This window comes from Malania oleifera, chromosome 1, assembly GCF_029873635.1.
Source record: "Malania oleifera isolate guangnan ecotype guangnan chromosome 1, ASM2987363v1, whole genome shotgun sequence".
Classification (NCBI taxonomy): Eukaryota; Viridiplantae; Streptophyta; class Magnoliopsida; order Santalales; family Ximeniaceae; genus Malania; species Malania oleifera.
The window spans coordinates 96,210,180-96,233,038 of record NC_080417.1 but is presented as its reverse complement, the minus strand read 5'-3'; the positions used below and the strand labels follow the sequence as shown (position 1 = coordinate 96,233,038).

The 22,859-nt window shown below is 36.1% G+C and overlaps 1 protein-coding gene across 3 annotated transcripts in view; it reads left to right on the top strand.

Annotated features, from left to right (window-relative positions):
* Positions 1–22,859, top strand: part of LOC131146773 (uncharacterized) — a 45,414-nt gene that overhangs the window by 13,912 nt on the left and 8,643 nt on the right. Inside the window, exon 2 of one of the 3 annotated variants that reach the window (XR_009134455.1) lies at positions 22,276–22,327. The exons of 1 other annotated variant lie outside the window; for it this stretch is intronic. The gene's annotated coding sequence lies outside the window, so the exon portion shown is untranslated. Of the gene's footprint in view, positions 1–22,275; positions 22,557–22,859 lie in introns of those variants that run through there. One more of the 3 variants, XM_058096566.1, reaches the window with a different exon arrangement.

The following is a 22,859-nucleotide window of genomic DNA, read 5'->3' as shown; positions in this document are numbered from 1 at the left end:
CAGGTAGCCCCAAGAACCAAGAAGCTTACAGGTAGCCCCAAGAAACCACCACAAATCCCTAATGTTACCAAACAACTGGAACAACCGCGAACAAAGTGACCCACTACAAACAAGACACCACACAAATAAACCAGCACAAGGCTGCCACAGCAAAAAGAAGCTTACACATAGCCCCAAGAAACCAATACACGCCTCTTATGGTACCAAACAACCATTAACAAAGTGTTCCAAAATTTGAATTTTTTGAATGAAATACATGACAAACAACTTGATATTATGATGTATGGAAGTATTTAGAACATACTAGCAAAAATTGGGGCAGAATTCTTGCTCAAAACACTCTCATGTGTCGGTATGTCGAGTTGGAGCTTCTAGATTCTGGCTGGCGTGTGATGGCGCGTGAGACACTCTTTGGCTGTGAAATTTCACAAGGCAGCAGATCAGCAGGTTCTGTAGGCGGCTTTATTTTTGCTAAATATGGACGGTTTCTTTGAGTTTTTGAAAGGGCAGCAGCATCCAGGAGTTCCCGGCAACTACAACATTTTTCCAGCAGCTCTTGGCCTTTGCTTGTAGTCTTCAGTGGTGTGGAATATCCTTCTACAGCTGCAGGTTTGAGGTTTAGGATTTGGTTTAGTGTTTGGTTTTGGTTTGAGTTTTAGGGTTTGGTTTTGGTATGAGCTTAGGGTGTAGGTCAAATCTTGCTTTGATGCCATGTTGAATAATTGGGTAAAAGGGAAGACCTTATCCTAATGATAGTTCTCTACTTCTCCCCCTATTAATAATGTATGTCAAGTACATACCAATGACCATAATACTCCTACTAACTCACTCTAATATAACTCTATCACGTACTAATAATGCTAAATGACCAAAATATCCATTAACAGAGTTGTTCTCAAAGCATCATATCTTGGAGGAGCAAAACCAACAATAGGATTGTTGGCAGCATAAGTAAACGCCATAGTAGTTAAAAGCGTGCCTGAGGCAGCTGTAGGCGCAAGGCGTAGAGAGGTGAGGAGGCCAGTGCCTCAACCTATGCGAGGCGAGGCGACCTCCAAGAGGCGCAGTGAGGCGCGCCTTGAAAATTTTGAGCCTGTTAAATGAAGAAATAGCTAGAGGCCAGAGCCCTAGCCCTCTTCGACCCTTCGAAGCCCCACGACCCTTCGTGAGTTCGTCTTGCACATTTCGAACCAGCAGGAGCCTTCAAACTAGCAGTGTGAGTTTGTCTACGAGCCTTCGAACCAGCAGGAGCCTTTAGTAGCTCGTCTTCGAGCCTTCGAACCAGTAGCGTGAGTTCATCTTCGACATTTCAAGCTAGCACGACCTTTCGTGACTTCGTATTCCAAATTTCAACCAGCAGGAGCCTTCACGAGTTCGTTTGAGAGCCTTTGAACTAGCAGTGTGAGTTCGTCGTTGACATTTCGAACCAGCAACGAGCTCGTCTTTGAGCCTTCGAACCTTTGTAAGTCTTCTTCTTCTTCTGCCTGCTGCCTGCTGTTGCTTCTTATAATATTATATGTAATTAAATATGTAGTTTAATGTAAGTTTATAACTAATACATAATACTCTTTTTACTGAATTTGACTATTGTTTTTTAATTTTTTTGGAAATGCATCATACAAGTCTTAAATCATAAATGGGTTATTGCGTGTATTAGGCTATTAGCTGCTAATACAAAATGACCTCTGCAAAGAAAGATCTAGCATGGAAGTATGCACATTTGGATGATCAAAAAAATAGAAATAATTTGACTTGCAATTTTTTTGGCAAAGTCACAAGGGGAGGAATATTTCGGGCAAAACAACATATTATCGGAGGATTTCGAAATGTAAAAGAATGCTCTAAGTGCCCTGCTCATGTCCGTGAGGAGATTAAGGAGTGTATGTTGAAGAAAGACATAGAAAAGGAGGAAAATGAGTTATTGCCTGACTTTGATGATATAGATCATTATAGTGAAGATGAAGAAGATGAAGTTCAAGAAATTGACACTCGTGGCAAGAGAGTGCTTACTGATGGAAGTAGAAGTCGAAGTCAAAGTTCATACCAATCCAACTTGAAGAAACCAAAACAGAAGGGGCCTATGGACTTGTTGTTTACTCTTGATCCAAAGAAAGCAGTTCAAGCTAGGAAAGAAGGAAAGATGAAGCAAACATCAATAAACGAGGTGTGCAAGAAAGAATTAAGAAAAAAGGTAATGGGAGATTTTGCTAGGTGGATGTATGATACTGGAATACCATTTAATGCTGTACGTTTGAGCAACTTTGCAGTGGCACTTGAATCGATTGGATAATATGGTCTTGGAATAAAGCCACTTAGCTATCATGAAGTGAGAGTTCTTTTCCTAAAGCAAGAAGTTAGTCGAATGAAAGAGATGTTGAAGGTCCATAAGGAGGAATGGGCAAAATATGGCTACTCGATTATCTCTAATGGTTGGAGAGATTCGGTTGCTAATGAGGACATAATAAACTTCTTAGTGAACTCTCCAAGGGGATCAGTGTTCATCAAGTCTGTTGATGCTTCTAATCTTGTAAAAAATGCAAATAGAATGTACAAATTACTAGATAAGATGGTAAAGGAAATTGGAGAATCAAATATGATTTAAATAGTAACTGATAATGCTTCAAACTATGTTGCAGCAGGTTTGTAGAACTACATTATATAGTGTATATTGTTATTTTAATATTTTAATGGCTTCACTCCTTCATTTTTGAACAGGGAGATTGTTGGAAGCAAAGAGGCCACATTTATATTGAACACCGTGTGTTGCCCATTGCCTTGATTTAATTTTGGAGGATATTGGGAAGATGCCTTCAATTCATGCAACTTTGAAAATGACATTGTTTTTGAATGATTATATTTATAACCATGTTGGTGTGGTGAACTTGATGAGACAGTTCACTGGAGGAAAGGAGTTACTAAGGCTTGTAGTTACAAGATTTGCAACTGCTTTCATCACCCTTCGTTCAATCCATTTTCAAAAGAGCAACTTGAGGAAGATGTTTACTTCTAAATATTGGAATATTTCTAAATGGGTAACGGAGACAGCTAGCAAAAGAGTAGCTAGTATTGTTTTGATGCCTACCTTTTGGAGGGCCATCGTTTATGCTCTTAAGTTGACAGACCCACTTGTTCGTGTACTCCGTTTGGTTTATGGGGAAAAGAAAACTGCAATGGGATACATTTATTAAACAATGGATAGGGCTAAGAAAGCCATAGCTAAGGCTTTCGGTGAGAGAGAGGATAAATTGAAGGAGGTATTCAAATTATTGATACAAGGTGGGGATGCCAACTCTATCAACTGTTGCATGCAGCTTCCCACTACTTGAACCAGAAAATTTTCTATTCAAACCCTAACATTTTGCAAGATGAAGAAATTATGGCAGGTTTGTACAAATGTATTGCAAGTTTATTGCCAACCCTTAAAATGCAACATAAAGTTGTAAAGGAGTTGGCAACATACAATAGTGCTGGTGGCGTCTTCGGAATTCCTTTGGTAGTGAGAGAAAGGAAGATACAAGCATGGGATAAAGTGACATTTTTACTACCTCTTTCTTTTTAAAATAATTTTTGCTATTTACCTAATAGGTATTCATTTAAAATTTATTTTATAACAGCGCAATGGTGGATGTCATTTGGATCATCAACTCCAAACTTGCATAAGTTTGCTGTGAAAATTCTTAGCCTCACGTGTAGTGCTACCGGCTGCATAGTAGTTTGAGGCACGAGGCGAAGGTGTGCGCCTCACGAAGTTAAAATGCTGTAAAATGCATATTTGGGTAATTGATATATTGTACATATGAATATCTTGTAACATTAGAATTTAAAATGCCAAAACATTCAATAGCAAAATTGGGAATTTAATGAAATTGCCAAGGCCAAAAGCATCAACAATTCAACATTGTTTAGCATGAAAATAAAAGAGTACAATAAAAGATTTCATAGTCTAAAATCTAAAAATCCTTCTCAATCATCAGTCATCACTCATCATCAACTAAGTCTGCCAAGATATCATCATCTTCCTCTTCATCACCAGAATTGTTTTCTCCAACATTTTTTCCTCTTCTGTCTCCTCTGCACTATCCACTTGGATTTCATCCTCATCTACAAGTTCCAACATTGTGGTCCGGCCCCTAGCACTGGCTACACTGGTAGATGAAGATCTTCCTCTAGACGATGATGACATATTTGCACTTATTCTTGATCTAGTGTGATGCAGGGGGTTATTTAGTCTAGCAGCTCTAGCAACAAAATCCAAGTCAAAATATCATCTTCAAACACAAGTTCATCATCCTCATTGGAATCGCCATCCATCCTACCAATCAACTACTCATTACTATGATCAATTTCCTTTAGGAGGATGGGATTAATGGTGTCACGCTTGTCGTATCAACGCTTCAGAGTTCGATTATATTTAAGAAATACCAAATCATTCAAGCGTTGATGGGATAGCCTATTTCTCCTTTTGCTATGAAGCTGCAAAAGGTTTAAAGTAATATGGTAAATAATGATTCTAAAAAGTAGTAGACTAGTAGTTCATGTTCTTTAATAATTAATCCATGATATACTAATGACTTACATGTTGGAATATGCTCCAATTTCTTTCACAGACGGTAGCACTACACGTGAGGCTAAGAATTTTCACAGCAAACGTTTGGAAGTTTGGAGTTGATGATCCAAATGACATCCACCATTGCGCTATTATAAAATAAATTTTAAATGAATACCTACTAGGTAAATAGAAAAAATAATTTTAAGAAGAAAGAGGTAGTAAAAATGCCACTTTACCTAGTGCTTGTATCTTCCTTTGTCTCACTGCCAAAGGAATTCCAAAAACGCCACCAGCGTTATTGTATTTTTCCAACTCCTATACAACTTTATCTTGCATTTCAAGGGTTGGCAGTAACCTTGCAATACATTTGTACAAACCCGCCATAATTTCTTCATCTTGCAAAATGTTGGGGTTTGAATAGAAAAATTCGGGGTTTAAGTAGTGTGCAGCTGTATGCAACAGTTGATGGAGTTTGCATCCCCACCTCGTATCAATAATTTCAAATACCTCCTTGAATTTATCTTCTCTCTCACCGTAAGCCTTAGCTATGGCTTCCTTAGCTCTTCCATTGCTTCATAAATGTGTCCCATTACGGGTTTCTTTTTCCCATCAACCAAACAAAATACACAGACAAGTGGGCTTGTCAACTTAAGAGCATAGACGATGGTACTCCCAAAGGTAGGCATCAAAACAATACTAGCTGCTCTTTTGCCAGCTGCCTCCTTTGCCCATTTAGAAATATTCCAATCTTCAGAAGTAAACATCTTCTTCAAGTTGTTCTTTTGAATGTGGATTGAACGACGGGTGATGAAGGCAGCTGCAAATCATGTAACTACATGCCTTAGTAACTCCTTTCCTCCGGTGAACTGTCTCATCAAGTTCACCACACCAACACGGTTATAAATATAACCATTCAAAAACATTGCCCTTTTTAAAGTTACATGAATTGAAGGCATCTTCCCAATATCCTCCAAAATTAAATCAAGGCAATGGGCAACACATGATGTCCAATATAAATGTGGCCTCTTTGCTTCCAACAATCTCCCTGTTCAAAAATGAAGGAGTGAAGCCATTAAAATATTAAAATAAACAATATATACACTATAGAATGTAGTTCTAGAAAATAAGTTTTTACCTGCTGCAATATAGTTTGAAGCATTATCAGTTACTACTTAAATCACATTTGATTCTTCAATTTCTTTTACCATCTCATCAAGTAATTTGTACATTCTATTTGCATTCTTGACAAGATTAGAAGCATCAATAGACTTGATGAATACTGATCCCCTTGGAGAGTTCACTAAGAAGTTTATTATGTCCTTATTAGCAACCGAATCTCTCCAACCATCAGACATAATCGAGCAGCCATATTTTGCCCATTCTTCCTTATGGACCTTCAACAACTCTTTCATTCGACTAACTTCCTGCTTGAGGAAAGGAACTCTCACTTCATGATAGCTAAGTGACTTTATTCCATGACCATATTGTCCAATCGATTCAAGTGTCACTGCAAAGCTGCTCAAACGTACAACACTAAATGGTATTCCAGCATCATACATCCACCTAGCAAAATCTCCCATTGCCTTTTTTCTTAATTCTTTCTTGCACACCTCATTTATTGATGTTTGCTTCATCTTCCCTTCTTTCCTAGCTTGAACCGCTTTCTTTGGATTTGGAATAAAAAAAAGGTCTATAGACCCCTTCTGTTTTTGTTTCTTCAAGTTGGATTGGTATGAACTTTGACTTCGACTTCTGCTTCCATCAGTAAGCACTCTCTTGCCACGAGTGTCAATTTCTTGAACTTTATCTTCTTCATCTTCACCATAATGATCTATATCATCAAAGTCGGGCAATAACTCATTTTCCTCCTTCTCTATATGTTTCTTCAATATATACTCCTTAATTTCCTCACGTTCATGAGCAGGGCACTTAGAGCATTCTTTTACATTTGGAAATCCTTTGATGATATGTTGTTTTGCCCGAAATATTCCTTCGCTTGTGACTTTGCCACAAAAATTGCAAGTCAAATTATTTATATTTTTTTGATAATCCAAATGTGCATACTTCCATGGTGGATCTTTCTTTGCAAAGGCAGAGTTTCCACTTCCATTTAAGATTTTAGACTTGGTATCCTAACTACAAAAACAATGTATCATACTATCATATATTTCAGGCAAGAACTCATTTTGTATTAGTAGCTAATAGCCTAATACACGCAATAACCCATTTAAGATTTAAGACTTGTATAATGCATTTCCAAACAAATTAAAAAACAGTAGCTAAATTTAGTAAAAAGAGTATTATGTATTAGTTAGAAACTTACATTAAACTACATATTTAATTACATATAATATTATAAGAAGCAGCAGGCAACACTGCAGCAGAAAGAAGAAGAAGAAGAAGAAGAAGAAGATGAAGAAGAACTGAAAAGGAAGAAGAAATAGAAGAAGTAAAAATAAGAAGAAGACGAAGAAGAGGAAGAAGAAACGAAGAAGAAGAAAAAGAAGACGACTTACGAAGGTTCGAAGGCTCGAAGATGAGCTTGTTGCTGGTTCGAAATGTCAAAGATGAACTCACGTTGTTGGTTCAAGGGCTCTCAGACGAACTTGCGAAGGCTCCTGTTGGTTCAAAATGTGGAAGAGGAAGTCGCAAATGGTCACGTTGGTTTGAAATGTCGAAGATGAACTCACGCTGCTGGTTTGAAGGCTCGAGGACGAGCTCTTGAAGGCTCCTGTTCTTTCGAAGGCTCGTAGACGAACTCACGTTGCTGGTTCGAAGGCTCGCAAAGGCTCCTGCTGGTTTGAAATGTGCAAGATGAACCCACGAAGGGTCGTGGGGCTTTGAAGGGTCGAAGAGGGCTAGGGCTCCTATTTGTTCAAGTCGAATGAAGGCTAGGGCTCTAGCCTCTAGCTATTTCTTCATTTAATAGGCTCAAAATTTTCAAGGAGCGCCTCACGGAACCTGGCGCCCCTTTGTGCCTCATCATGCCTCACTCTGCCTCTTGCACGTCGCCTCGCCTCGCATGTGTTGAAGCGCTGGCCTCCTAGCCTCTCTGCACCTCGCCTAGGAGGCGCGCTTTTAACTACTATGACCGGCTGCAAAAGAAATTGGAGCATATTCCAACATGTAAGTCATTAGTATATCGTGGATTAATTATTAAAGAACATGAACTACCAGTCTACTACTTTTTAGAATCATTATTTACCATACTACTTTAAACCTTTTGCAGCTTCATAGCAAAAGGAGAAATAGGCTATCCCATCAACGCTTGAATGATTTGGTATTTGTGAAATATAATCAAACTCTAAGGTGTCGATACGACAAGCATGACACCATTGATCCCATCCTCCTATAGGACATTGATGATAGTAATGAGTGGTTGATTGGTAGGATGGATGGCGATTCCGATGAGGATGATGAACTTGTGTTTGAAGATGATATTTTGACTTGGGATTTTGTTGCAAGAGCTGCTGGACTAAATAACCCCCCACATCACAGTAGATCAAGAATAAGTGCAAATATGTCATCATTGTCTAGAGGAAGAGCTTCATCTAGCAGTGCAGCTAGTGCTAGGGGCCGGACCACAATGTTGGAACTTGTAGATGAGGATGAAATCCAAGTGGATAGTGTAGAGGAGACGGAAGAGGAAAAAGATGTTGGAGAAAACAATTCTGATGATGAAGAGGAAGGCGATGATATCTTGGCAGACTTAATTGATGATGAGTGATGACTGATGATTGAGGAGGATTTTTAGATTTTAGACTTTGAAATCTTTTATTGTACTCTTTTATTTTGATGTTGAATTATGTTGAATTGTTGTTGCTTTTGGGCTTGGCAATTTCATTAAATTTCCAATTTTACGATTGAATGTTTTGGCATTTTAAATTCTAATATTACTAGATATTCATATGTTCGTAGATCAATTACCCCAAATAGGCATTTTACAGCATTTTAATAGTTGTGCGCCTCACCTTTGTGAGGCGTGTGCCTTCGCCTCGCGCCTCTGACTACTATGGTAAATGCTTCCACGTAATATGGATTTCTAGCAAAGTGGAAGGATAGACGACTAGAATAAAACATCGTTGCTATCAAACATTTCAAATGGTCTCTTGCCCTTCATATGAAATGCCTTCTCCAATGGAGAATTTGCAGCCGCTTTTTTCCTCTTAAACATAGACAAATCCAAGGTATTAGATTGGCCAAAAAGTGGTGGAGAAGCTAGACAAGACAACGATACTTGCTTAGGAATAAACCTATTTTCTTTTTCAGTTTTTAATCTCTGCATTTCAGCAAGATGCTTTATAAACACCTTAGGACATGCCTTTATTCCTACCCCTTGAATTTTCAATGAATGAGCTTTTACTCTAGAATATGAGCCCTTGTAAGAGTAAGACTATTGACATTAGTTGTATTGAAAACTTTTGTTTCCACCTTCCTCACTCAATTTCCCTAATTTAGTAGCATAAGCCCAAAGGGGTTCATTATCATCCAATGCACTAGTTTCAAATTTACTGGTGATAGAAGTGGAGGATGAAGAACTCTTTGAAGCCATTACTATAAGTCTGTAACAAAAACTAATATTGTTCACTCTAATCACTAGCAAATAAGCAATTAAACAAATGAAAACAAACTAATATTCTAATACTTTGTAACTAATATTATATTATGATCCATTTATCCAGTTAATATTATATTATTGATAGCAATATATCAATATCATCATCCATCATTTTAAAAAAAAAAAAATACAAAAAAATAGGTCGTGGGCATTGAAAAATTAACATCAATTATGTATTTATCATTCAAACATTGAAACATCAAATTTTTGCGTGGGGCGCTTCAATGGTTCAACCATATCTTGCAATGTAGTTTAAACAAGTAAGGAGATGGAGAAGAGGGATGAAAGGAGGGAGAGACTCATGTTGAGCAAAGAAGAGCCTTTGAGCCTTTAAGAAGGAGGAAGCCTAAGTCTTCGATCCTTTGAAAATCTGGTAGAGAAGAGGCTTTGAATTCAAGCCTAGACAAAAGCCCTGATTGTCATTAATGAAGGTTGAGATGTTCGGAAAAGAAGTCTAAGAGGCTATGAGAGAGGTTCGAAGGTTGGGAGTATGCTAGGATGGGGTTCGAGTGTTAGGGTTCACGACCTTCATATCATTCAACGAAGCTCCATTTGCTCGTCTGTTGTTGTTCATTTGCCCCTGTCTTTATTTTTTTATTTTTAAATTTTTTAAATTTTTTTAAATTTTTTTGGGGGTTTGAGCAAGCTAAATGCAATGTTTGGGTTAATGTGTCCCAAGTGTGTTGAGAGTGCCCATTTGTGTCGAAAAACAAAAAACAATAACATTAATTTCAGACACATGTCAGACGCATCTAGCCTTATTGGTTTTTGACACGTGTTAGATACCGACACTCCGACCTTGTCGAAGTGTCCATGTTTCCTAGCTATGCATGATAAAGCCCACCTTTGGAAGTAGAATAAGAGATTGAAGAATGCATGGAAATCTCTTTCTTTCCCTCTTGCAAAATTGATTCTCTTTCCTTCTTGTATGGACAGTTCTTATATGGACAGTGCTATGGAGCCTGATGTAGTAGGCTATGTTGAATGGAACAATATAGATCATATGAAAATTCGATCGATGCTTAGACAAGGTTGGGGGGATCTCCTCTTTGCTTATAGTTGAGAGTGATTTTGTTCGAAACAATTGGGTTAGGTTTTTGAAAGAGTCTGCAACCTAGTCTGCTGACAGGTTGGCGGTCTTTGGCTAGATGGAAATGGGATTTCAGAGTATTCATAAGGGTATCACACAATATTGGCTGTCGATTAGGTGGACAAAGGTGGGAAGTTTTTGGAGTGAGGGTTGGGGTGGAAAGATAAGAAAATTTCAATGTTTATTCTTGGCAATGCATAGGGTGAGTTATTTCTTCTAGTTAGATAAGGAATTTTGAAAGGATTTTGTAGGTGTAGATGTAGAGGTCCTTCACGTCCTAGATTGTGGAGTTAGGTGGTGTTGGAAGGCAAAAAAGGCGAAGGCGAGGGTCATGGTAGTCAAGATCATTGTGGAAATTAGGGTACATTGGGCAGAAGAGAAGAGGGATGCTGTTGGTGTGGTGTGATTAAGATGAAGGATCCTTTTGGGCTTTCGAAGAGAGATTTCATTGCAAGCCAGTTAGAACTAATAGACCAGAATAAAGAGGAAGCTAAGCTTTTGGCGGGGGTTGCTTTTCTCATAGAGGCTACTAGGGTTGCTTTCTGGGAGGTGGTCGCGAAGAGGAGTGGACTAGGTGGTATATTTCTCATTTTTGACTAGACCCAAATAATTGAAAATGAAGGTATGCCTTTTTTGCCTAAACTGGGCCACTTATTTGAGCAAGACCAATGTTTAGGTAAGACTGGTTTGGGTTTTAATGAGGAGTCTAAGGGAGGACGTCATCTTTTGGGCTCCACACTGAAGGAACATGGTGGTAGTTAGGTTTATGATTGGGGAAATGTGGATCTAGGTACTTCTGTGCTGCACACCAATAAGGAGTAGTGGGAAGGAGGACTCCATACCCTTTGATAATGGAATCCATTCCCAATCTTCAACTCTCTAAGTTACGAATATAGCTGAACAAGCTTCGGAACAAGCCCAAAATATTGGCATTTTAGAGTAAAAAAAATCGTGGTGTTAAAAATGAGACTAGTCTCGAATAGGGATTAAAGGGTGGGGTGGGAAGGAGTAAAATACTAGAAGCTGCCTTGAGAGGGGGGGGGGGGGGGGTGGATTCTGATGTTCTTTGTCCAAATTCTGACAGATTTGAGGGGAACAAGGTTTATGCTCATTGCAAGGCGGCTTGTATGGGTGTTGAAATGAGTAAGGCTTTTGAAGATATGAGTGAAAATGTTGGTGAGTCAGGTAAAGCTATTAAGAAGAGATTCTAAATAAAAGAGCTTAGTATAGTGGAAAAGTCTCAAGCAAAGAAGGAGGTTCGGTGTAGCAAAGGGGCATGGAAAGTAAAGTAGGTTAAGAAATGGAGAGGATTTTCCAGATTCAGGAAGTGATTATATTAGTGAGTTTGATTGTGATGGGGGGTTGTTGGATGACATTTGAAAACAGTATGGATACATTTTTTATTCTTGTGAGGAAATAGGGGATTTATCTTATGTTCATCCTCCTCCCCCATTGGAAAGGTTTGGTGGGAGTGCCTATTTTTGAGAATAATGGGTTAGCTAACAATTTACAGTGTAGGGATGGAATTTCACTTACGCCTGTGGAGGAGATTCCTAAGAAGGAGTTATAAGCTCAACATATTTTGGATAAAATAGATTTAAAGCTGATTGATATCGGAGGAAATGAGGTGCGATGGATGGTGGCAAAAGTTGAAAGATGAAGGGTCAAAGGGTATTAGTGAATTTTAAGAGCTCTATAAGTTATGATGGGAAGGGTTTGAAAAGGGGTTGCCTTGGTTAATGTTGTCTGTTTTATTTTGTGTTACTTGTTCTTTTGTTTTCATTTTTTTGTCCTTATCTCCGCACGTTGTACCTTTGCCTTTTCCTATCTACTATAGCTTCTTTTACCATAAAAAAATAGAGCCCACCTTTGGAACTGACATTTTGATGAAACCAACTATCAGTTTTCTAGGTGTTTGGGTTGGTTGTGGTTGGGAAAATTCTAATTGGTTATGTCGGTTTGGCTGAGAAATGTACTGCTGGTCTAACAGAAGTGACCCATGAACAATTGACATCCTAATTAGAGTCTTCATTATCTCGTCCACTGCTTTCAAAACCACCAAAAGGGGACTAGAGTCATTTATATTAAAGTATGGTGTAAATTTGAAGACATAATTGTAGCCACAGGTCTCCCCCTATACTTATAAATATGTCAAGTACATCACAATGAACAAAATAAGCTCACTTAACTCGTAGTTACTAATGTAGATATTACTACTAATTATCAATAACCAATAACTCTCCCCCTAAAGCTGCAGCACATATATCATATAGGTTGGTGTTGATTATGTCCAATTGACTTTCGTAGGCAGTTTGTTTGAAAGAAAAATTAGAATACCTCTTTGCAAACTTCATATTGTTGTCTTTTAAAAGCCAGAGCAGCACTTCCTTGTTGCTTTATGATGTTTTTGAACCAAATCACCTGCTATAAAATCTTTTCAGATTTGATCATATATCTCTCCTTTCAATTCAGGCACATTATACATCATCCACATGATGTGAAAATCTTCTTTACAAATTTCTAGACATGCACAGGCAGCAATTAGATATCATCATAATCATTTCTATGTAGGCTTATATTGACCAAATGTATGGTATTCCAAGAGAAGCAAATAAAGCAATCACTATAAATTGAATGGTAGCTTTCATCAAGCACTTGTTGCATGTCCTCTTCTTTAAATGATTACTTGATTATAAAGTGAAGACTACTGAAGAGCTTACCTTAGTGATGTAGAACAGCAACAGAATTCAGAAATCAGAGAAAGAATTAGATAATTATGGGAAAGAGAGAGAGAGAAGAATTGAGAAGAGGTGGAGAAGAATAACAGAGAAGAAGAGAAGGAAGATTGGCTGCAGACAGCAGAGAGAACAGAGAAGAACAGAACAGGAAAGAACAGTAGAGAGTTAGAGAAGAACAGAATTAGAGAGAGACTAGAGAGACTGAACGGAGAATGGAGGAAGAAGGAGAAGAAGGAAAAGAGGGGAAGGCTGCATGAGAGAGAGGGAAACTGTCTGCAATCTGATTTCAAATGATTACTACTTCATACTTTTTTTTGAAAAAAATAAAAAAATAAAATAAAGTATATTAGATAGGGAGAAAAGAACGTACAATGTGCAGGGACAAGGAGTCCACCAAAAAAACAGAAAAAAAAAAAAAACAAAGACCACACAATGAAACTAGACAAAATTAACCGAGAAAAACCCCTTTTCCAACCCTCTCCATCATAATTTACTGTGCTCTTCCAATTCTCTAATTCCTTTTGTCCCTTCAATTTACGAAATTTGCCACCATCCAAGTGCATCTCAGTTCCTCCAATATCACTCGACTTTAAATCCAACTTATCCAAAAGTTCTTGAGCTTCTAAGTCCTAGGGTATTCCTCCACAGGAGTGGGCAATATTCCATCTCTATGCTGTAAATTGTTGGTCAAACAATCATTTTAAAAAATATACTCCTTCAAAACCTTCCAACTGGGCAGGATGAACATAAAAAAAATCCCCTACTTTGTCACAAGAATGAAAAATGTACCCATATTGTTTTTGAATGTCATCCATCAACAACCCCTCACCACTGTCAAATTCGCTAAAAATCATCACTTTCTGAATCTGAAAAATCCCCCCATTTCTTTACCTTTTTATTTTTTTTCCCGCATTGCTGCACCCAATCTCCTTCTTTGTATGGAGTCTTCCACTATGCTAAGTTCTACTCTAGAGTCTCTCTTTGAAAACTTTGCCCCTGCCACACCAGCATTTTCTCTCTTCTCATCAAACACCTCCCTAATCTTGGCACCCATATGAGTTGCCTTCTGACGAGCATACACATTGCTAGCCTTAAATTTGTCAAAATTCGGACACAAGGTTTCATCAGTCATCCCTGTAACTGCTCCTGGTTTTTTACATCTTTCCTCCCCATTAACAAGTTGCAGTAGCTGCAGTGAAGAGTAGAATATATTTTTCGGTGACCCCTTCCAAAATCTGGTGCTGCTCCAATTTTAATGTGAGAGAGAGAAAGGTGTGTGTACAGTATGGGAGGCTTTTGGGACTGGGTATTGAACAGGTTGGCTGAAAAAATAGTTTTTATTTTTTATTTTTTTTTATGGGTAGCATCACAACAGCCAAGCGACAACAATGGTTGAACACCACAACAGCCAGCTGCTCTTTAAGGCTACATACCCGAGGAGAGGAGTTATGCACCCTATTCATTTTTGTTTTTTCCTGGGGATGGAGGAGATGCTGTCGTCCTCTATTTTTTTTATTTTTGGTTATGCATCCTTCACTTTATTTCTTTAAATAGAGAGGGACTTGGAGATTGGCCCAACCATAGTGGCTGGACTATTATGAAGGCAGCTGCTGCTACTTATAATGCATGGAAAATAACCAAAAGGGTAATATTGTGTTTTTTTTTCCCTTACATAAGGTATTTTTGTTTTATTTTAATCCTTAATTTTGCATGGCAATATGGATTATTTGTGGCTTAGATGCAATAAAAAATATTTGGCACTGTTTTAACTTTATTCCTAGATGTGGTTTATTATTTCTATTGTTGATACTATTATTTATTAGTGTTAGTTTGCTAATTTAAATTTGTTCTTCTATTAAAAAATTTTAGAAATAGAAAATGCAAAAAATAGTTCTTTGGTTCTGAACTTACTATTATTAATATTGTTATAATTATTAACTACCATTCTTAGCACTATTATTACGTTTGTTTGCCACTCAATCTTAAAAAAAAAAAAATAAAAAAAAAAATGCTAAGAGATGAAAGCAAAATTCTAAAAGAGAAAAGGATTATAGTTTTTAAGTAGTCTTAGTGTTTGTTTATTTGCTTTGCTCATAGAGACTTTGTTTCCCTAAAAAAAAAAATTCTAAAAATGATCCTGTGTACATAGTAAGTTTGCTTATCTTTGGGAAGTTTTGATTTGGATTACATATTTATTATTTTAGGAAATCTTGAATCTTTTGAAAAGGTAAGATTGTGCTTGTTATGTAGGGTAGATGATTCTTCTTAAGTGCAACAAATGAGCTATGATCTTATTTCCTTCTTGTGATAAAGTGTGATCTGGGTTCTTATTAATACGGTTTATTTTTTGAATCAAATTGTTAATCCTTTTCTTGTTTTGAGCTTCTTTCCTAGTTTTGTTTATTCTTTTGTGCATGCGGCTATTAATTTAGAAAACCATAATTTAATTAATCCGATGACAGATGCTCTAGAGAGAAGCAATAACGTTCTCTAATGGTTTCTTGGGGATGAGGGAAGCCTTGCATATCATTTTGAAATTTCTTGAGGAATGCAAGGTGGAACAATGCTAAATGAGAGGTAATCAAGGCTAACTAAAGGACGATAAGGTCAACTTGGTACACTTGGGTCAGTAGGTGTCATTCCTGTGATGGGTGTGTTGGGGGTACTAGTACCTTTCCCTCATATAATTGTACTTCCAAACCTAGCTTTGATTAGGTAGACCACTTTCGGTTCCTTGGACCTAGGCTAGCTTAGAGACCAATCGATTGGTAGTAATTAGTTGAGCTTACCACACCCTAAGAAAAATGGTTAGCGATGATTCCATAGAATTCTTAACACAATTGAAACCCCCACACTGTTATTTTTAGGGTTGCCATATCCCATTCAAGGCATTGGACCTCGGTCCACACATGTTGATAAAGACAATTAATCATTTATTCATTAATTGTAAGGTAGCAAGATGCATGTGGAAGTTTTCTTACTATGGTGAGTTTGGGTGGCTCTAGCTACAATTTAGGATTTTTGAAGGTGAGCTTTTGGGGTTTCTGGAAGGGGGGAGAGAGGATATTTTGGGACTGCTGTTTTTACAATCTTGGAGTTGCTTTGGCTGGAAAGGAATGCTAGAGTTCTTAAAGATCAAAAAACTTCTCCAAGATTGCTTTAGGAGAAAGTTATTTTTCTTGCTTCTATTTCAGCTCATTCATTTGGGGTATTTAGGAGTCTTTTGCTGTCCAATATTCAACAAGGTGTTGTAAGGCAGCTTTGGTGTAATTTGTTTTATTTGTGTTTTTTTCTTGGGGATCTCTTATCCTCATTTCATTGTAATTATATTTTTTTAATGAATTTGTTTTATTATCAAAAAAAAAAAAGAAAACAAAATCCTTGATTTTCTAAATCTTTAAACAGAATAATTTGCAAGTGATCCTCCATCAAACTCACCTGGTTAGAGAAAACTCATTCTCGAATTTTACAACAGTGCAACAAGAGTAGGTAAGGTAATGTGTATCTATGGATCGATTCAACTTGTAATTTCTCATTGTCCATTTTCAATTGACATGCAAATATCAGTAACAAATTATTCCAATTCTCCTCAAGGTTCCCAATTCTGATGAAGTTGATAGATAGGAGAAATATCACACTTAGGAAGATGATTCGAGGCTTGGGGTCTGTGTCACAAGCTTCTCACAAGATTCAACAATTTCATCCTCTAAAAAGCACTTTTGCTGAATTCAATTCTTAGTTTTAACAGTGGATTATTTTGCCTGCTCCTGACACTCTTACAACTTGAAGGTTTTGATCCATTGCATTTTTTTGCCCTTCAAGGATGGCTTCATGATCTACCATCTGCACAATCAATGGAGCTTTCATTTTCACATTCATAATCCATGACAACCATGAATTTGGGTCACTTTGCAATTTCCTCATTTTTGTGATCATAGTTGTAGTCCATAACAACAACAATTTACGCTTCGTATTTGATAGGCTGTTATAATAATTCAAGTTCACTTGCAATTTCATCTTTTTTTTTGATCATGTGTAGTCCATGACAACAACAATTTCTGTTTCATCCTTCATAGGCCATTTTGCGATTGGGGGATCATGTTGGCAAAAATTAGAAGTCTTTCTTCTCTTGAGATGGAAAATGATCTCATCATAACTGTTGGGGAAGAATTCAGATACTAACTAACTTTCATTCTTAACCAAAGGGAGATTTGAGCTTGACCTTGTTTTTTTCAGTTGTATTGTATTATATCCCACCACTCAGCTGCATAACCAACAAGATTATGAGATGCAAATCTCGCCCTTACTGTTTCTGGTGTCTCAAAACAAATGTCAGTGCAAAACAGCCACAGAGTATGACTTGTTTTCTGGAAAGATTACCTCTGAAACAAGGAATACATTCAAGACAAAGCATAGAAGCCCATGTAACACTTGTCAAACTCAAGTCTTACAAAATATTAAAAAGGCTTCCTAGCTGTATATTCTCTAATTTTTATCAACAATAATGGACGTCTTGCATTAATTTCAAAAGATTCAGAATAGAACCTGACTTTATGGGCTGACAGTGCTTACTTTATCCTTCAAACATTTGTATCAAACAATAAAAGCTGGATTATTCAAACCAACATCAAAATCTCACGAAGGAAAACTAATTTTTGCAGTAAATCTTCAAATACTACAGCTAAGCCTCAATCTGAATGCTGGCAGATCTTCAAGACTCTGAAATTTGCATTATTGCAGTCCAATATCTCGAGCTAATTTCCCAATTTCTCAAGTCTCCACAGAATAAAAGCCTACAAAATGCAGTGAATGAAGTTTGAACAGTGTTGGTGCTGAAACTATCCCACAAACATGTAACTTGCACTAATTAAAACCAAAATATTGTGGTTGAAAACAATTTTTCACAAATCTGGAAGCAGGAGAGGACTTTGGCTGTTTCTCACTCTCAGGTTGCCCGTGCATGTGGGCTGGCAAGGCTCCTCTGGCAATGAAATTCCATCTGGCGGCAGATCAGGGGCTGGGAGTCAAGTGGCAGCCGGGGTGTGTCTAGAGAATATTGGCAGATCTGATATTTCAGGAGGGGGTCAGCTGGAGCACCTTCAGGTGGTGTGTTGGCTAACACCACTTGTCAGGTGAATGTGATATTGCATGAGAGGTGTTGGGTTCTGATTCTGATACTGAAGGAGTTTTTGTAAAATTCTTGATGGAAATTGGTGTTTGAATCAGGGGCAATGACCGTAAGTTCTGGTGAAGTTACAGATTATGAACAATGCTTTGACTTTTGAATTTTCCTTGATTTATTTGCTAAATTTTTGGAAGTATCTGGTTCAAAACAATGAAGGTAGATAATGGAAGTGTATTGCAGTTATTTTGGTGGATTTGGTTTGAATTTGTGGATGATCATTGAATGGGGATCGTTAGGAGTTAGAATTTTGATGGATCAGTTACAGAGGAAGATTGTGGGTGAATGGAAGTTTCCTCTGATACCAATTTGATGTAGAACAGAAACAGAAATTAGAAATTACTGAAAGAATTGAGAAAATTATGTGGGAGAGAGAGAGAATAAAAAAGAGGAGGAGAAGACAGAGAAGAAGAGAAGGAAGATAGGCTGCTGACAGCAGAGAGAACAGATAAGAACAGAAATGGAAAGAACAGAGGAGAGTTAGAGAAGAACGAGACTAGAAAGACAGAACAGAGAAGTGAGGAGGAAGAAGAAGAGGGGAAGGCTGCATGAGAGAGAGAGAGAGAGGGGAGGAGAGCGAAATGGTGCACAATCTGTTGAAATGATATTTGCTTCATTCGGATTTCCCTTAAGACAGCTCAATCTTGTATGCTTTTCATAAGCAGATAAGAAGTAAGAGAATGGGTTAGGAAATATTAATAAAAATGAACTTTATGCTCTTTAAGGGAAGGAATCAAGGAAAAATAGAAATATTGAACTTGGTGTTTAATAAATAATCTGAGAAATGATAATTATTGAACAAACTACTAAAAAAAACTAATTATTGGACAAACTACTAAAAAAATTAATTTTTGAATCTTAAGAACAAAACGAAACATGAGTACCACCTTAGCGGGTGAGTGTTATGCCCCTTCTTCTCTCAATGGCAGAACACTACTCCTTTTAGAGTGAAGAATGGTTTGTGAAGGCAGTATAAGACCTTTTCTCCTTTTTTGACACAAAGCTGTCGTAGACAAGGAATGGAAGGTAATTGTGTAAAAATAAAAGCAATAATAAAGAAAGAAATGCTGTTTTTGGGATTTTAAAGTAGTTAGGTTTGTTAAGATATGATAGGTCCAGAATCATGTGAAACAATAGATTTAGATCGTCTTGATAGATTCACAAGGTGAATTCATAGATTCGGAAACGATTCAGTTGTTTTTAGATTCGCTAGTACGATTAGAAACATGGAATTGACACGAATTGTAGGAATTGAATCCTGAACGTGAGATTCTAACTACTATTATTGTGAGCATGGTCTTAAATTTACACGAAATTGTCAAAATTGTGATCCTCAAAATTGAAATGGCAATCGATTTTCTTCTTGCATAATTTCCATCAAATCTCAACGAATCATTTGAAATTTATCAAAATCTCGAAATTTTAGCGAAACTTGTCAAAATTTGAACTGTGCAATGAAATTTCCTCAGAATTCAATTGAGAGAATTAGGAGTGAAGTGAAATTTCTCTCTTAAATTATTTTATTTTTTTTAATCCAAACAAAAGAATATTACAAGTGCTTTTGAAATAATATGAAAAAATAAACCTACAACAACATTTTAGTTATCCATTCATGTCTAAATTATTATTATTTGCATAATAAATAAATGATTTATGAATTTTAATTATATTAATTGATTCACTAAACATGTTCAATATACATTATGTTACAAATTTGTGAGCATGGTCTTAAATTTAAACGAAATTGTCGAACTTTCCGTCAAAATTTCCGGTTTCTGTGACCCTTGAAATCGAAATGGCAATCGATTTCCGCCTTGCATAATTTCCATCAAAATCTCAATGAATCATCTATACAAATATGTTTGATGCACAAATTATATTACAACTTCTCCACCTTATACATAGCATAGATGTATTTACTTGTAATATATTAGTCCTAAAACTTACATTAGAATGTCTATCAATCATTTATAAAGCTTCATAAAAGAATTACATGCTTTACTATTGATTTCTATTATTTTTCCAAATTGAAATCGAAATCGAAATTGACGTTGAAATCAAATTTTTCGTTAAAATTTCTGCACTTTTGGAGTTTCGAAATTTGAGTTGAAATTGAAATTTAAGACCTTGATTGTGAGGCACATCAGGCATTCATGGTTGCTTTCTAAAGTCTCCATTCAAGCCACATAGGTTGTCACGCGGCCCTCTCAGACTTTAATTCAATCTTTCTCAACTTTTGCATTCTTTTTTTAACTTATTTGAGGCAAAAGTCAAGGATTGTCTTCGGCTCTGTGATGTAGTTCGATGCACAGTGAGACTAGGATATACTTTGATTGTCCATTGACTCCTATGTTTCTTAGAGGTAAACAATGGAAATCCTTTCTCTGTTTTTCCATGAAATTTGCCTCAAGGCATCTTCAAGATGAGGCATGTTTAAAATGCCTTCAGGCAGAGTCTAGAATACCAAAGCAAACATATAATACAATTTGTCTTTTGCATTTGCATAAAAGGTGTGCCTTTTGTGTTTTTCTGGTTGGTGGTTAAACATTTGGGTCTCTGAATTTTAGTCTTCTTTTGTTTGTAAACTAGTTTAGAAAATTTTAATTAGATGTATAATATTAAAGGATTAAGGAATTCCCCAATCTTACGTAATCTCAAAAAGTCATGAATCTAAATCTTTTCAAAATAATTGCGAGTGGCATATTGTATCATGACACAATTTGGACTTTGTAATATTATGATTCTTTTAACATGGTTTACTTGGATGAATTTAAGTTTGTACGCTTACAATGACCAAAAAGTAGTTTACAAATCATTTATGATTTGTTTTTCAAATTTATTTGTAATTTTCCTTATATTTTCATAAATATATATATATATATTTTATGTATAAATAATTTGTTTGTATTTGTAGAAAAAATAGAGTTTCCATGAGGCATTTTTCTTAACGCCTTAGACTTATGCCTCGCCTCATAAAAGGTTAAAACTCATCACATTTGAAAATCACATGATTCTCGATTCAAGTCATACGATTCAATTTGATTCAATAACTTATTGATTCAAGTCAAATAAGTAAATCGAAATAAGTAAGAATTGACCATGAATGTTGTGATTCTCATTCAAGTATTACAATTCATGATTCAATCAAACATTTGGTTTCCAATCAAACCCAACTATTTAAAAATCCAAGAATTTACCATTTTTTAAAATAAAAATCCTTAAAACCTTTTCCAAGTGCCCTAAGAATCAAAATAAGTAAAGTTTTATACTTTACCTTTCTTTGGTACTGTTTTAAAATTGCTGATTCCCTAAGCTTTTGGAGTTTTGCAATTCTCTAAAGTCTCCATTTGTGTGATTTCCCTTTAGAATATATATATTTTTTAAAGTTAGAAGTGTTAAGATATTCCTACTTTTTAGCAGTTTGACATTTCAAAGGTTACTTTTTCAACAACCATATATATAGTATTAACAATAACAACAATAACAAACCTTAACTTCCTAATAAATAGTATATATATATATATATATATATATATATATTTGTTCCCATGTAGATGCTATATATGCATATTGGGGCATTATTTGATTTTGATAAATGTCATGGTCCTAAATTTCTATGAAATTGTTGAAATGTGGAAAATTTCTGCTTTCAGCCACACCTCGAAATAAAAATGGCATTCAATTTTCATTTGACAAAAATTCCTTGGAATTTATCTAGAACACCGGAAATTTATGAAAATCTCTAAATTGCAGTAAAATTTGTCAAATTAACTATGGAATGAAATATCCTTGAAAGTCAAATTTGAGATTTAAAATCCAACTCTAATTTTCTGTCTTAATTTTATCTTCTTTTCTTGTTGAAACTAAAGATCGTTACAAGAAGGATATGAATAGCTTTTAGACTTTTGAATTACATGAAAAATCGAACTTAGATGTTAGCTGCAACAATTTATTTGATCATTTATGTCGAAGTTATCTGGATTTGTATAATAAATGATTTAATTGATTAATAAATTTCACTTGTATTAATTGAAAATGTTTATTACCGTTGTTGAGGGTGGACCTTGAATTAACAGTAAGGTTGTTCCTTTGTGACAGTTTGTTTATGGGTTCGAGTCCAAAGAAATAGCTTCTCTGCATATAAGTGGGGGTAAGATTACGTACACTATGACGACCCTTCTCCTACCCTCGCAAAGTGGGGAGCCTTGGGTTTGGGGAGGCCTTTTTTTTAGTACCATTTTATATTACAATCGGTGCACCTTATACACCACATATGTGTCCTTAATGTATTTTGTTTATAATATTTTAGTTCTAAATCTTCCATTGTTATATCTATTAATAATTTCTAAAATTTCATAAAAAATTCCATCCTTCACCACACATTTGCTCTTTTTTTATAATTGAAATTGAAAATAGCATCGATATCAAAATTCTTGAACTTTTGTAGCCTTGAAATTTTAGTCGAAATTGAAATTTAAGACCCTGATAAATGTGTTTAGTTTTTAATGTATTTTATATTTTAGAAATGTACATGTTCTATACAATAAACTTATATAATTTGTTCCACATCTATGGTTTATTTGAGTTACCAATTCACAAAATCAACATTTTAAATCCAGTTTGACAACCACGCTTTCAATAACAAATCATAACTCCTAAAGGACTCATATACCCTTAGATAA